Genomic DNA, 13,004 nt, shown 5'->3' with positions numbered 1-13,004 from the left:
TTCGCTGCTCTGCTGACGCAGCAGGAGCAAACGTATGCCAAAAATGTATGCAGAAACAAGCTTTTCAGTGAAGAGCAGCCAGGCACATTTTAGCAAGTTTCACTTGTAAGCGGGGTTGGAAATGCTTTTCAGGCTCAGTACTGGGCTCAAAACATGCAGCCCTGATGTCTCTCATGATAGCAGGTGGTTAAGTAGAAATTTGCTGCTCGGCTGACCCAGCAGGAGCAAACCCATGCCAAAAATGTACGCAGAATGAGCTTTTCAGTGAAGAGCAGAGAGGCACATTTTAGCAAGTTTCACTTGTAAGTGGGGTTGGAAATGCTTTTCAGGCTCAGTACTGGGCTCAAAAGATGCAGCCCTGATGTCTCTCATGATAGCAGGTGGTTAAGTAGAAATTTGCTGCTCGGCTGACCCAGCAGGAGCAAACGTATGCTAAAAATGTATGCAGAACCAAGCTTCTTAGTGAAGAGCAGAGAGGCACATTTTAGCAAGTTTCACTTGTAAGTGGGGTTGGAAAATGCTTTTCAGGCTCAGTACTGGGCTCAAAAGATGCAGCCCTGATGTCTCTCATGATAGCAGGTGGTTAAGTAGAAATTCGCTGCTCTGCTGACGCAGCAGGAGCAAACGTATGCCAAAAATGTATGCAGAAACAAGCTTTTCAGTGAAGAGCAGCCAGGCACATTTTAGCAAGTTTCACTTGTAAGTGGGGTTAGAAATGCTTTTCAGGCTCAGTACTGGGCTCAAAAGATGCAGCCCTGATGTCTCTCATGATAGCAGGTGGTTAAGTAGAAATTTGCTGCTCGGCTGACCCAGCAGGAGCAAACGTATGCTAAAAATGTATGCAGAACCAAGCTTTTCAGTGAAGAGCAGAGAGGCACAGCTTAGCAAGTTTCACTTGTAAGTGGGGTTGGAAATGCTTTTCAGGCTCAGTAATGGGCTCAAAAGATGCAGCCCTGATGTCTCTCATGATAGCAGGTGGTTAAGTAGAAATTTGCTGCTCGTTTGACCCAGCAGGAGCAAACGTATGCTAAAAATGTATGCAGAACCAAGCTTTTCAGTGAAGAACAGCCAGGCATATTTTAGCAAGTTTCACTTGTAAGTGGGGTTGGAAATGCTTTTCAGGCTCAGTACTGGGCTCAAAAGATGCAGCCCTGATGTCTCTCATGATAGCAGGTGGTTAAGTAGAAATTCGCTGCTCGGCTGACCCAGCAGGAGCAAACCTATGCCAAAAATGTACGCAGAATAAGCTTTTCAGTGAAGAGCAGAGAGGCACATTTTAGCAAGTTTCACTTGTAAGTGGGGTTGGAAATGCTTTTCAGGCTCAGTACTGGCCTCAAAAGATGCAGCCCTGATGTCTCTCATGATAGCAGGTGGTTAAGTAGAAATTTGCTGCTCGGCTGACCCAGCAGGAGCAAACCCATGCCAAAAATGTACGCAGAATGACCGTTTCAGTGAAGAGCAGAGAGGCACATTTTAGCAAGTTTCACTTGTAAGTGGGGTTGGAAACGCTTTTCAGGCTCAGTACTGGTCTCAAGAGATGCAGCCCTGATGTCTCTCATGATAGCAGGTGGTTAAGTAGAAATTTGCTGCTCGGCTGACCCAGCAGGAGCAAACGTATGCTAAAAATGTATGCAGAACCAAGCTTTTCAGTGAAGAGCAGCCAGGCACATTTTAGCAAGTTTCACTTGTAAGTGGGGTTGGAAACACTTTTCAGGCTCAGTACTGGGCTCAAAAGATGCAGCCCTGATGTCTCTCATGATAGCAGGTGGTTAAGTAGAAATTTGCTGCTCAGCTGACCCAGCAGGAGCAAACGTATGCTAAAAATGTATGCAGAACCAAGCTTTTCAGTGAAGAGCAGCCAGGTATATTTTAGCAAGTTTCACTTGTAAGTGGGGTTGGAAATGCTTTTCAGGCTCAGTACTGGGCTCAAAAGATGCAGCCCTGATGTCTCTCATGATAGCAGGTGGTTAAGTAGAAATGTGCTGCTCGGCTGACCCAGCAGGAGAATTTATGCTAAAAATGTATGCAGAACCAAGCTTTTAGTGAAGAGCAGAGAGGCACAGTTTAGCAAGTTTCACTTGTAAGTGGGGTTGGAAACGCTTTTCACGCTCAGTACTGGGCTCAAAAGATGCAGCCCTGATGTCTCTCATGATAGCAGGTGGTTAAGTAGAAATTCACTGCTCGGCTGACCCAGCAGGAGCAAACGTATGCCAAAAATGTATGCAGAACCAAGCTTTTCAGTGAAGAGCAGAGAGGCACATTTTAGCAAGTTTCACTTGTAAGTGGGGTTAGAAATGCTTTTCAGGCTCAGTACTGGGCTCAAAAGATGCAGCCCTGATGTCTCTCATGATAGCAGGTGGTTAAGTAGAAATTTGCTGCTCGGCTGACCCAGCAGGAGCAAACGTATGCTAAAAATGTATGCAGAACCAAGCTTTTCAGTGAAGAGCAGCCAGGCATATTTTAGCAAGTTTCACTTATAAGTGGGGTTGGAAATGCTTTTCAGGCTCAGTACTTGGCTCAAAACATGCAGCCCTGATGTCTCTCATGATAGCAGGTGGTTAAGTAGAAATTTGCTGCTCGGCTGACCCAGCAGGAGCAAACCCATGCCAAAAATGTACGCAGAATGAGCTTTTCAGTGAAGAGCAGAGAGGCACATTTTAGAAAGTTTCACTTGTAAGTGGGGTTGGAAACGCTTTTCAGGCTCAGTACTGGGCTCAAAAGATGCAGCCCTGATGTCTCTCATGATAGCAGGTGGTTAAGTAGAAATTTGCTGCTCGGCTGACCCAGCAGGAGCAAACATATGCTAAAAATGTATGCAGAACCAAGCTTTTCAGTGAAGAGCAGCCAGGCACATTTTAGCAAGTTTCACTTGTAAGTGGGGTTGGAAACGCTTTTCAGGCTCAGTACTGGGCTCAAAAGATGCAGCCCTGATGTCTCTCATGATAGCAGGTGGTTAAGTAGAAATTTGCTGCTCAGCTGACATAGCAGGAGCAAACGTATGCCAAAAATGTGTGCAGAAACAAGCTTTTCAGTGAAGAGCAGCTAGGCACATTTTAGCAAGTTTCACTTGTAAGTGGGATTGGAAATGCTTTTCAGGCGTAGTACTGGCCTCAAAAGATGCAGCCCTGATGTCTCTCATGATAGCAGGTGGTTAAGTAGAAATTTGCTGCTCGGCTGACCCAGCAGGAGCAAACGTATGCTAAAAATGTATGCAGAACCAAGCTTTTAAGTGAAGAGCAGCCAGGCATATTTTAGCAAGTTTCACTTGTAAGTGGGGTTGGAAATGCTTTTCAGGCTCATTACTGGGCTCAAAAGATGCAGCCCTGATGTCTCTCATGATAGCAGGTGGTTAAGTAGAAATGTGCTGCTCGGCTGACCCAGCAGGAGAACGTATGCTAAAAATGTATGCAGAACCAAGCTTTTCAGTGAAGAGCAGAGAGGCACAGTTTAGCAAGTTTCACTTGTAAGTGGGGTTGGAAACGTTTTTCAGGCTCAGTACTGGGCTCAAAAGATGCAGCCCTGATGTCTCTCATGATAGCAGGTGGTTAAGTAGAAATTTGCTGCTCGGCTGACCCAGCAGGAGCAAACCTATGCCAAAAATGTACACAGAATCAGCTTTTCAGTGAAGAGCAGAGAGGCACATTTTAGCAAGTTTCACTTGTAAGTGGGGTTGGAAACGCTTTTCAGGTTCAGTACTGGGCTCAAAAGATGCAGCCCTGATGTCTCTCATGATAGCAGGTGGTTAAGTAGAAATTCGCTGCTCGGCTGACCCAGCAGGAGCAAACATATGCTAAAAATGTATGCAGAACCAAGCTTTGCAGTGAAGAGCAGAGAGGCACATTTTAGCAAGTTTCACTTGTAAGTGGGGTTGGAAATGCTTTTCAGGCTCAGTAATGGGCTCAAAAGATGCAGCTCTGATGTCTCTCATGATAGCAGGTGGTTAAGTAGAAATTTGCTGCTCGGCTGACCCAGCAGGAGCAAACGTATGCTAAAAATGTATGCAGAACCAAGCTTTTCAGTGAAGAGCAGCCAGGCATATTTTAGCAAGTTTCACTTGTAAGTGGGGTTGGAAATGCTTTTCAGGCTTAGTACTGGCCTCAAAAGATGCAGCCCTGATGTCTCTCATGAGTGGTTAAGTAGAAATTGGCTGCTCGGCTGACCCAGCAGGAGCAAACCTATGCCAAACATGTACGCAGAATGAGCTTTTCAGTGAAGAGCAGAGAGGCACATTTTAGCAAGTTTCACTTGTAAGTGGGGTTGGAAACGCTTTTCAGACTCAGTACTGGGCTCAAAAGATGCAGCCTTGATGTCTCTCATGATAGCAGGTGGTTAAGTAGAAATTCGCTGCTCGGCTGACCCAGCAGGAGCAAACGTATGCTAAAAATGTATGCAGAACCAAGCTTTTCAGTGAAGAGCAGCCAGGCACATTTTAGCAAGTTTCACTTGTAAGTGGGGTTAGAAATGCTTTTCAGGCTCAGTACTGGGCTCAAAATATGCAGCCCTGATGTCTCTCATGATGCAGGTGGTTAAGTAGAAATTCGCTGCTCGGCTGACCCAGCAGGAGCAAACGTATGCCAAAAATGTATGCAGAAACAAGCTTTTCAGTGAAGAGCAGCCAGGCATATTTGATCAAGTTTCACTTGTAAGTGGGGTTGGAAATGCTTTTCAGGCTCAGTACTGGGCTCAAAAGATGCAGCCCTGATGTCTCTCATGATAGCAGGTGGTTAAGTAGAAATGTACTGCTCGGCTGACCCAGCAGGAGAACGTATGCTAAAAATGTATGCAGAACCAAGCTTTTCAGTGAAGAGCAGAGAGGCACATTTTAGCAAGTTTCACTTGTAAGTGGGGTTAGAAATGCTTTTCAGGCTCAGTACTGGGCTCAAAAGATGCAGCCCTGATGTCTCTCATGATAGCAGGTGGTTAAGTAGAAATTTGCTGCTCGGCTGACCCAGCAGGAGCAAACTTATGCTAAAAATGTATGCAGAACCAAGCTTTTCAGTGAAGAGCAGCCAGGCACATTTTAGCAAGTTTCACTTGTAAGTGGGGTTGGAAATGCTTTTCAGGCTCAGTACTGGGCTCAAAAGATGCAGCCCTAATGTCTCTCATGATAGCAGGTGGTTAAGTAGAAATGTACTGCTCGGCTGACCCAGCAGGAGAACGTATGCTAAAAATGTATGCAGAACCAAGCTTTTCAGTGAAGAGCAGAGAGGCACAGTTTAGCAAGTTTCACTTGTAAGTGGGGTTGGAAACGCTTTTCAGGCTCAGTACTGGGCTCAAAAGATGCAGCCCTGATGTCTCTCATGATAGCAGGTGGTTAAGTAGAAATTTGCTGCTCGGCTGACCCAGCAGGAGCAAACGTATGCTAAAAATTTATGCAGAACCAAGCTTTTCAGTGAAGAGCAGCCAGGCACATTTTAGCAAGTTTCACTTGTAAGTGGGGTTGGAAACACTTTTCAGGCTCAGTACTGGGCTCAAAAGATGCAGCCCTGATGTCTCTCATGATAGCAGGTGGTTAAGTAGAAATTTGCTGCTCGGCTGACCTAGCAGGAGCAAACGTATGCTAAAAATGTATGCAGAACCAAGCTTTTCAGTGAAGAGCAGCCAGGCACATTTTAGCAAGTTTCACTTGTAAGTGGGGTTGGAAATGCTTTTCAGGCTCAGTACTGGGCTCAAAAGATGCAGCCCTAATGTCTCTCATGATAGCAGGTGGTTAAGTAGAAATGTACTGCTCGGCTGACCCAGCAGGAGAACGTATGCTAAAAATGTATGCAGAACCAAGCTTTTCAGTGAAGAGCAGAGAGGCACAGTTTAGCAAGTTTCACTTGTAAGTGGGGTTGGAAACGCTTTTCAGGCTCAGTACTGGGCTCAAAAGATGCAGCCCTGATGTCTCTCATGATAGCAGGTGGTTAAGTAGAAATTCGCTGATCGGCTGACCCAGCAGGAGCAAACGTATGCTAAAAATGTATGCAGAACCAAGCTTTTCAGTGAAGAGCAGCCAGGCACATTTTAGCAAGTTTCACTTGTAAGTGGGGCTGGAAACGCTTTTCAGGCCCAGTACTGGGCTCAAAAGATGCAGCCCTGATGTCTCTCATGATAGCAGGTGGTTAAGTAGAAATTCGCTGCTCGGCTGACCCAGCAGGAGCAAACCTATGCCAAAAATGTACGCAGAATCAGCTTTTCAGTGAAGAGCAGAGAGGCACATTTTAGCAAGTTTCACTTGTAAATGGGGTTGGAAACGCTTTTCAGGCTCAGTACTGGGCTCAAAAGATGCAGCCCTGATGTCTCTCATGATAGCAGGTGGTTAAGTAGAAATTCGCTGCTCGGCTGACCCAGCAGGAGCAAACCTATGCCAAAAATGTACGCAGAATAAGCTTTTCAGTGAAGAGCAGAGAGGCACATTTTAGCAAGTTTCACTTGTAAGTGGGGTTGGAAATGCTTTTCAGGCTCAGTACTGGCCTCAAAAGATGCAGCCCTGATGTCTCTCATGATAGCAGGTGGTTAAGTAGAAATTTGCTGCTCGGCTGACCCAGCAGGAGCAAACCCATGCCAAAAATGTACGCAGAATGAGCTTTTCAGTGAAGAGCAGAGAGGCACATTTTAGCAAGTTTCACTTGTAAGTGGGGTTGGAAACGCTTTTCAGGCTCAGTACTGGTCTCAAAAGATGCAGCCCTGATGTCTCTCATGATAGCAGGTGGTTAAGTAGAAATTTGCTGCTCAGCTGACCCAGCAGGAGCAAACGTATGCTAAAAATTTATGCAGAACCAAGCTTTTCAGTGAAGAGCAGCCAGGCACATTTTAGCAAGTTTCACTTGTAAGTGGGGTTGGAAACACTTTTCAGGCTCAGTACTGGGCTCAAAAGATGCAGCCCTGATGTCTCTCATGATAGCAGGTGGTTAAGTAGAAATTTGCTGCTCAGCTGACCCAGCAGGAGCAAACGTATGCTAAAAATGTATGCAGAACCAAGCTTTTCAGTGAAGAGCAGCCAGGCATATTTTAGCAAGTTTCACTTGTAAGTGGGGTTGGAAATGCTTTTCAGGCTCAGTACTGGGCTCAAAAGATGCAGCCCTGATGTCTCTCATGATAGCAGGTGGTTAAGTAGAAATGTGCTGCTCGGCTGACCCAGCAGGAGAATTTATGCTAAAAATGTATGCAGAACCAAGCTTTTCAGTGAAGAGCAGAGAGGCACAGTTTAGCAAGTTTCACTTGTAAGTGGGGTTGGAAACGCTTTTCACGCTCAGTACTGGGCTCAAAAGATGCAGCCCTGATGTCTCTCATGATAGCAGGTGGTTAAGTAGAAATTCACTGCTCGGCTGACCCAGCAGGAGCAAACGTATGCCAAAAATGTATGCAGAACCAAGCTTTTCAGTGAAGAGCAGAGAGGCACATTTTAGCAAGTTTCACTTGTAAGTGGGGTTAGAAATGCTTTTCAGGCTCAGTACTGGGCTCAAAAGATGCAGCCCTGATGTCTCTCATGATAGCAGGTGGTTAAGTAGAAATTTGCTGCTCGGCTGACCCAGCAGGAGCAAACGTATGCTAAAAATGTATGCAGAACCAAGTTTTTCAGTGAAGAGCAGAGAGGCACAGTTTAGCAAGTTTCACTTGTAAGTGGGGTTGGAAATGCTTTTCAGGCTCAGTAATGGGCTCAAAAGATGCAGCCCTGATGTCTCTCATGATAGCAGGTGGTTAAGTAGAAATTTGCTGCTCGGCTGACCCAGCAGGAGCAAACGTATGCTAAAAATGTATGCAGAACCAAGCTTTTCAGTGAAGAGCAGCCAGGCATATTTTAGCAAGTTTCACTTGTAAGTGGGGTTGGAAATGCTTTTCAGGCTCAGTACTTGGCTCAAAACATGCAGCCCTGATGTCTCTCATGATAGCAGGTGGTTAAGTAGAAATTTGCTGCTCGGCTGACCCAGCAGGAGCAAACCCATGCCAAAAATGTACGCAGAATGAGCTTTTCAGTGAAGAGCAGAGAGGCACATTTTAGAAAGTTTCACTTGTAAGTGGGGTTGGAAACGCTTTTCAGGCTCAGTACTGGGCTCAAAAGATGCAGCCCTGATGTCTCTCATGATAGCAGGTGGTTAAGTAGAAATTTGCTGCTCGGCTGACCCAGCAGGAGCAAACGTATGCTAAAAATGTATGCAGAACCAAGCTTTTCAGTGAAGAGCAGCCAGGCACATTTTAGCAAGTTTCACTTGTAAGTGGGGTTGGAAACGCTTTTCAGGCTCAGTACTGGGCTCAAAAGATGCAGCCCTGATGTCTCTCATGATAGCAGGTGGTTAAGTAGAAATTTGCTGCTCGGCTGACCCAGCAGGAGCAAACGTATGCTAAAAATGTATGCAGAACCAAGCTTTTCAGTGAAGAGCAGCCAGGCATATTTTAGCAAGTTTCACTTGTAAGTGGGGTTGGAAATGCTTTTCAGGCTCAGTACTGGGCTCAAAAGATGCAGCCCTGATGTCTCTCATGATAGCAGGTGGTTAAGTAGAAATTTGCTGCTCGGCTGACCCAGCAGGAGCAAACGTATGCTAAAAATGTATGCAGAACCAAGCTTTTCAGTGAAGAGCAGAGAGGCACATTTTAGCAAGTTTCACTTGTAAGTGGGGTTGGAAACGCTTTTCACGCTCAGTACTGGGCTCAAAAGATGCAGCCCTGATGTCTCTCATGATAGCAGGTGGTTAAGTAGAAATTCACTGCTCGGCTGACCCAGCAGGAGCAAACGTATGCCAAAAATGTATGCAGAACCAAGCTTTTCAGTGAAGAGCAGAGAGGCACATTTTAGCAAGTTTCACTTGTAAGTCGGGTTAGAAATGCTTTTCAGGCTCAGTACTGGGCTCAAAAGATGCAGCCCTGATGTCTCTCATGATAGCAGGTGGTTAAGTAGAAATTTGCTGCTCGGCTGACCCAGCAGGAGCAAACGTATGCTAAAAATGTATGCAGAACCAAGTTTTTCAGTGAAGAGCAGAGAGGCACAGTTTAGCAAGTTTCACTTGTAAGTGGGGTTGGAAATGCTTTTCAGGCTCAGTAATGGGCTCAAAAGATGCAGCCCTGATGTCTCTCATGATAGCAGGTGGTTAAGTAGAAATTTGCTGCTCGGCTGACCCAGCAGGAGCAAACGTATGCTAAAAATGTATGCAGAACCAAGCTTTTCAGTGAAGAGCAGCCAGGCATATTTTAGCAAGTTTCACTTGTAAGTGGGGTTGGAAATGCTTTTCAGGCTCAGTACTTGGCTCAAAACATGCAGCCCTGATGTCTCTCATGATAGCAGGTGGTTAAGTAGAAATTTGCTGCTCGGCTGACCCAGCAGGAGCAAACCCATGCCAAAAATGTACGCAGAATGAGCTTTTCAGTGAAGAGCAGAGAGGCACATTTTAGAAAGTTTCACTTGTAAGTGGGGTTGGAAACGCTTTTCAGGCTCAGTACTGGGCTCAAAAGATGCAGCCCTGATGTCTCTCATGATAGCAGGTGGTTAAGTAGAAATTTGCTGCTCGGCTGACCCAGCAGGAGCAAACGTATGCTAAAAATGTATGCAGAACCAAGCTTTTCAGTGAAGAGCAGCCAGGCATATTTTAGCAAGTTTCACTTGTAAGTGGGGTTGGAAATGCTTTTCAGGCTCAGTACTGGGCTCAAAAGATGCAGCCCTGATGTCTCTCATGATAGCAGGTGGTTAAGTAGAAATTTGCTGCTCGGCTGACCCAGCAGGAGCAAACGTATGCTAAAAATGTATGCAGAACCAAGCTTTTCAGTGAAGAGCAGAGAGGCACATTTTAGCAAGTTTCACTTGTAAGTGGGGTTAGAAATGCTTTTCAGGCTCAGTACTGGGCTCAAAAGATGCAGCCCTGATGTCTCTCATGATAGCAGGTGGTTAAGTAGAAATTTGCTGCTCGGCTGACCCAGCAGGAGCAAACGTATGCTAAAAATGTATGCAGAACCAAGCTTTTCAGTGAAGAGCAGCCAGGCACATTTTAGCAAGTTTCACTTGTAAGTGGGGTTGGAAATGCTTTTCAGGCTCAGTACTGGGCTCAAAAGATGCAGCCCTAATGTCTCTCATGATAGCAGGTGGTTAAGTAGAAATGTACTGCTCGGCTGACCCAGCAGGAGAACGTATGCTAAAAATGTATGCAGAACCAAGCTTTTCAGTGAAGAGCAGAGAGGCACAGTTTAGCAAGTTTCACTTGTAAGTGGGGTTGGAAACGCTTTTCAGGCTCAGTACTGGGCTCAAAAGATGCAGCCCTGATGTCTCTCATGATAGCAGGTGGTTAAGTAGAAATTCGCTGATCGGCTGACCCAGCAGGAGCAAACGTATGCTAAAAATGTATGCAGAACCAAGCTTTTCAGTGAAGAGCAGCCAGGCACATTTTAGCAAGTTTCACTTGTAAGTGGGGCTGGAAACGCTTTTCAGGCCCAGTACTGGGCTCAAAAGATGCAGCCCTGATGTCTCTCATGATAGCAGGTGGTTAAGTAGAAATTCGCTGCTCGGCTGACCCAGCAGGAGCAAACCTATGCCAAAAATGTACGCAGAATCAGCTTTTCAGTGAAGAGCAGAGAGGCACATTTTAGCAAGTTTCACTTGTAAATGGGGTTGGAAACGCTTTTCAGGCTCAGTACTGGGCTCAAAAGATGCAGCCCTGATGTCTCTCATGATAGCAGGTGGTTAAGTAGAAATTCGCTGCTCGGCTGACCCAGCAGGAGCAAACCTATGCCAAAAATGTACGCAGAATAAGCTTTTCAGTGAAGAGCAGAGAGGCACATTTTAGCAAGTTTCACTTGTAAGTGGGGTTGGAAATGCTTTTCAGGCTCAGTACTGGCCTCAAAAGATGCAGCCCTGATGTCTCTCATGATAGCAGGTGGTTAAGTAGAAATTTGCTGCTCGGCTGACCAAGCAGGAGCAAACCCATGCCAAAAATGTACGCAGAATGAGCGTTTCAGTGAAGAGCAGAGAGGCACATTTTAGCAGGTTTCACTTGTAAGTGGGGTTGGAAACGCTTTTCAGGCTCAGTACTGGTCTCAAGAGATGCAGCCCTGATGTCTCTCATGATAGCAGGTGGTTAAGTAGAAATTTGCTGCTCGGCTGACCCAGCAGGAGCAAACGTATGCTAAAAATTTATGCAGAACCAAGCTTTTCAGTGAAGAGCAGCCAGGCACATTTTAGCAAGTTTCACTTGTAAGTGGGGTTGGAAACACTTTTCAGGCTCAGTACTGGGCTCAAAAGATGCAGCCCTGATGTCTCTCATGATAGCAGGTGGTTAAGTAGAAATTTGCTGCTCGGCTGACCCAGCAGGAGCAAACGTATGCTAAAAATGTATGCAGAACCAAGCTTTTCAGTGAAGAGCAGCCAGGCACATTTTAGCAAGTTTCACTTGTAAGTGGGGTTGGAAATGCTTTTCAGGCTCAGTACTGGGCTCAAAAGATGCAGCCCTAATGTCTCTCATGATAGCAGGTGGTTAAGTAGAAATGTACTGCTCGGCTGACCCAGCAGGAGAACGTATGCTAAAAATGTATGCAGAACCAAGCTTTTCAGTGAAGAGCAGAGAGGCACAGTTTAGCAAGTTTCACTTGTAAGTGGGGTTGGAAACGCTTTTCAGGCTCAGTACTGGGCTCAAAAGATGCAGCCCTGATGTCTCTCATGATAGCAGGTGGTTAAGTAGAAATTCGCTGATCGGCTGACCCAGCAGGAGCAAACGTATGCTAAAAATGTATGCAGAACCAAGCTTTTCAGTGAAGAGCAGCCAGGCACATTTTAGCAAGTTTCACTTGGAAGTGGGGCTGGAAACGCTTTTCAGGCCCAGTACTGGGCTCAAAAGATGCAGCCCTGATGTCTCTCATGATAGCAGGTGGTTAAGTAGAAATTCGCTGCTCGGCTGACCCAGCAGGAGCAAACCTATGCCAAAAATGTACGCAGAATCAGCTTTTCAGTGAAGAGCAGAGAGGCACATTTTAGCAAGTTTCACTTGTAAATGGGGTTGGAAACGCTTTTCAGGCTCAGTACTGGGCTCAAAAGATGCAGCCCTGATGTCTCTCATGATAGCAGGTGGTTAAGTAGAAATTCGCTGCTCGGCTGACCCAGCAGGAGCAAACCTATGCCAAAAATGTACGCAGAATAAGCTTTTCAGTGAAGAGCAGAGAGGCACATTTTAGCAAGTTTCACTTGTAAGTGGGGTTGGAAATGCTTTTCAGGCTCAGTACTGGCCTCAAAAGATGCAGCCCTGATGTCTCTCATGATAGCAGGTGGTTAAGTAGAAATTTGCTGCTCGGCTGACCCAGCAGGAGCAAACCCATGCCAAAAATGTACGCAGAATGAGCGTTTCAGTGAAGAGCAGAGAGGCACATTTTAGCAAGTTTCACTTGTAAGTGGGGTTGGAAACGCTTTTCAGGCTCAGTACTGGTCTCAAGAGATGCAGCCCTGATGTCTCTCATGATAGCAGGTGGTTAAGTAGAAATTTGCTGCTCGGCTGACCCAGCAGGAGCAAACGTATGCTAAAAATGTATGCAGAACCAAGCTTTTCAGTGAAGAGCAGCCAGGCACATTTTAGCAAGTTTCACTTGTAAGTGGGGTTGGAAATGCTTTTCAGGCTCAGTACTGGGCTCAAAAGATGCAGCCCTAATGTCTCTCATGATAGCAGGTGGTTAAGTAGAAATGTACTGCTCGGCTGACCCAGCAGGAGAACGTATGCTAAAAATGTATGCAGAACCAAGCTTTTCAGTGAAGAGCAGAGAGGCACAGTTTAGCAAGTTTCACTTGTAAATGGGGTTGGAAACGCTTTTCAGGCTCAGTACTGGGCTCAAAAGATGCAGCCCTGATGTCTCTCATGATAGCAGGTGGTTAAGTAGAAATTCGCTGATCGGCTGACCCAGCAGGAGCAAACGTATGCTAAAAATGTATGCAGAACCAAGCTTTTCAGTGAAGAGCAGCCAGGCACATTTTAGCAAGTTTCACTTGTAAGTGGGGCTGGAAACGCTTTTCAGGCCCAGTACTGGGCTCAAAAGATGCAGCCCTGATGTCTCTCATG

The sequence above is a fragment of the Lissotriton helveticus genome, chromosome 5_1, assembly GCF_964261635.1.
Source record: "Lissotriton helveticus chromosome 5_1, aLisHel1.1, whole genome shotgun sequence".
NCBI lineage: Eukaryota > Metazoa > Chordata > Amphibia > Caudata > Salamandridae > Lissotriton > Lissotriton helveticus.
The sequence above is the reverse complement of the archived record's forward strand: the minus strand, read 5'-3'. Positions refer to the sequence as shown.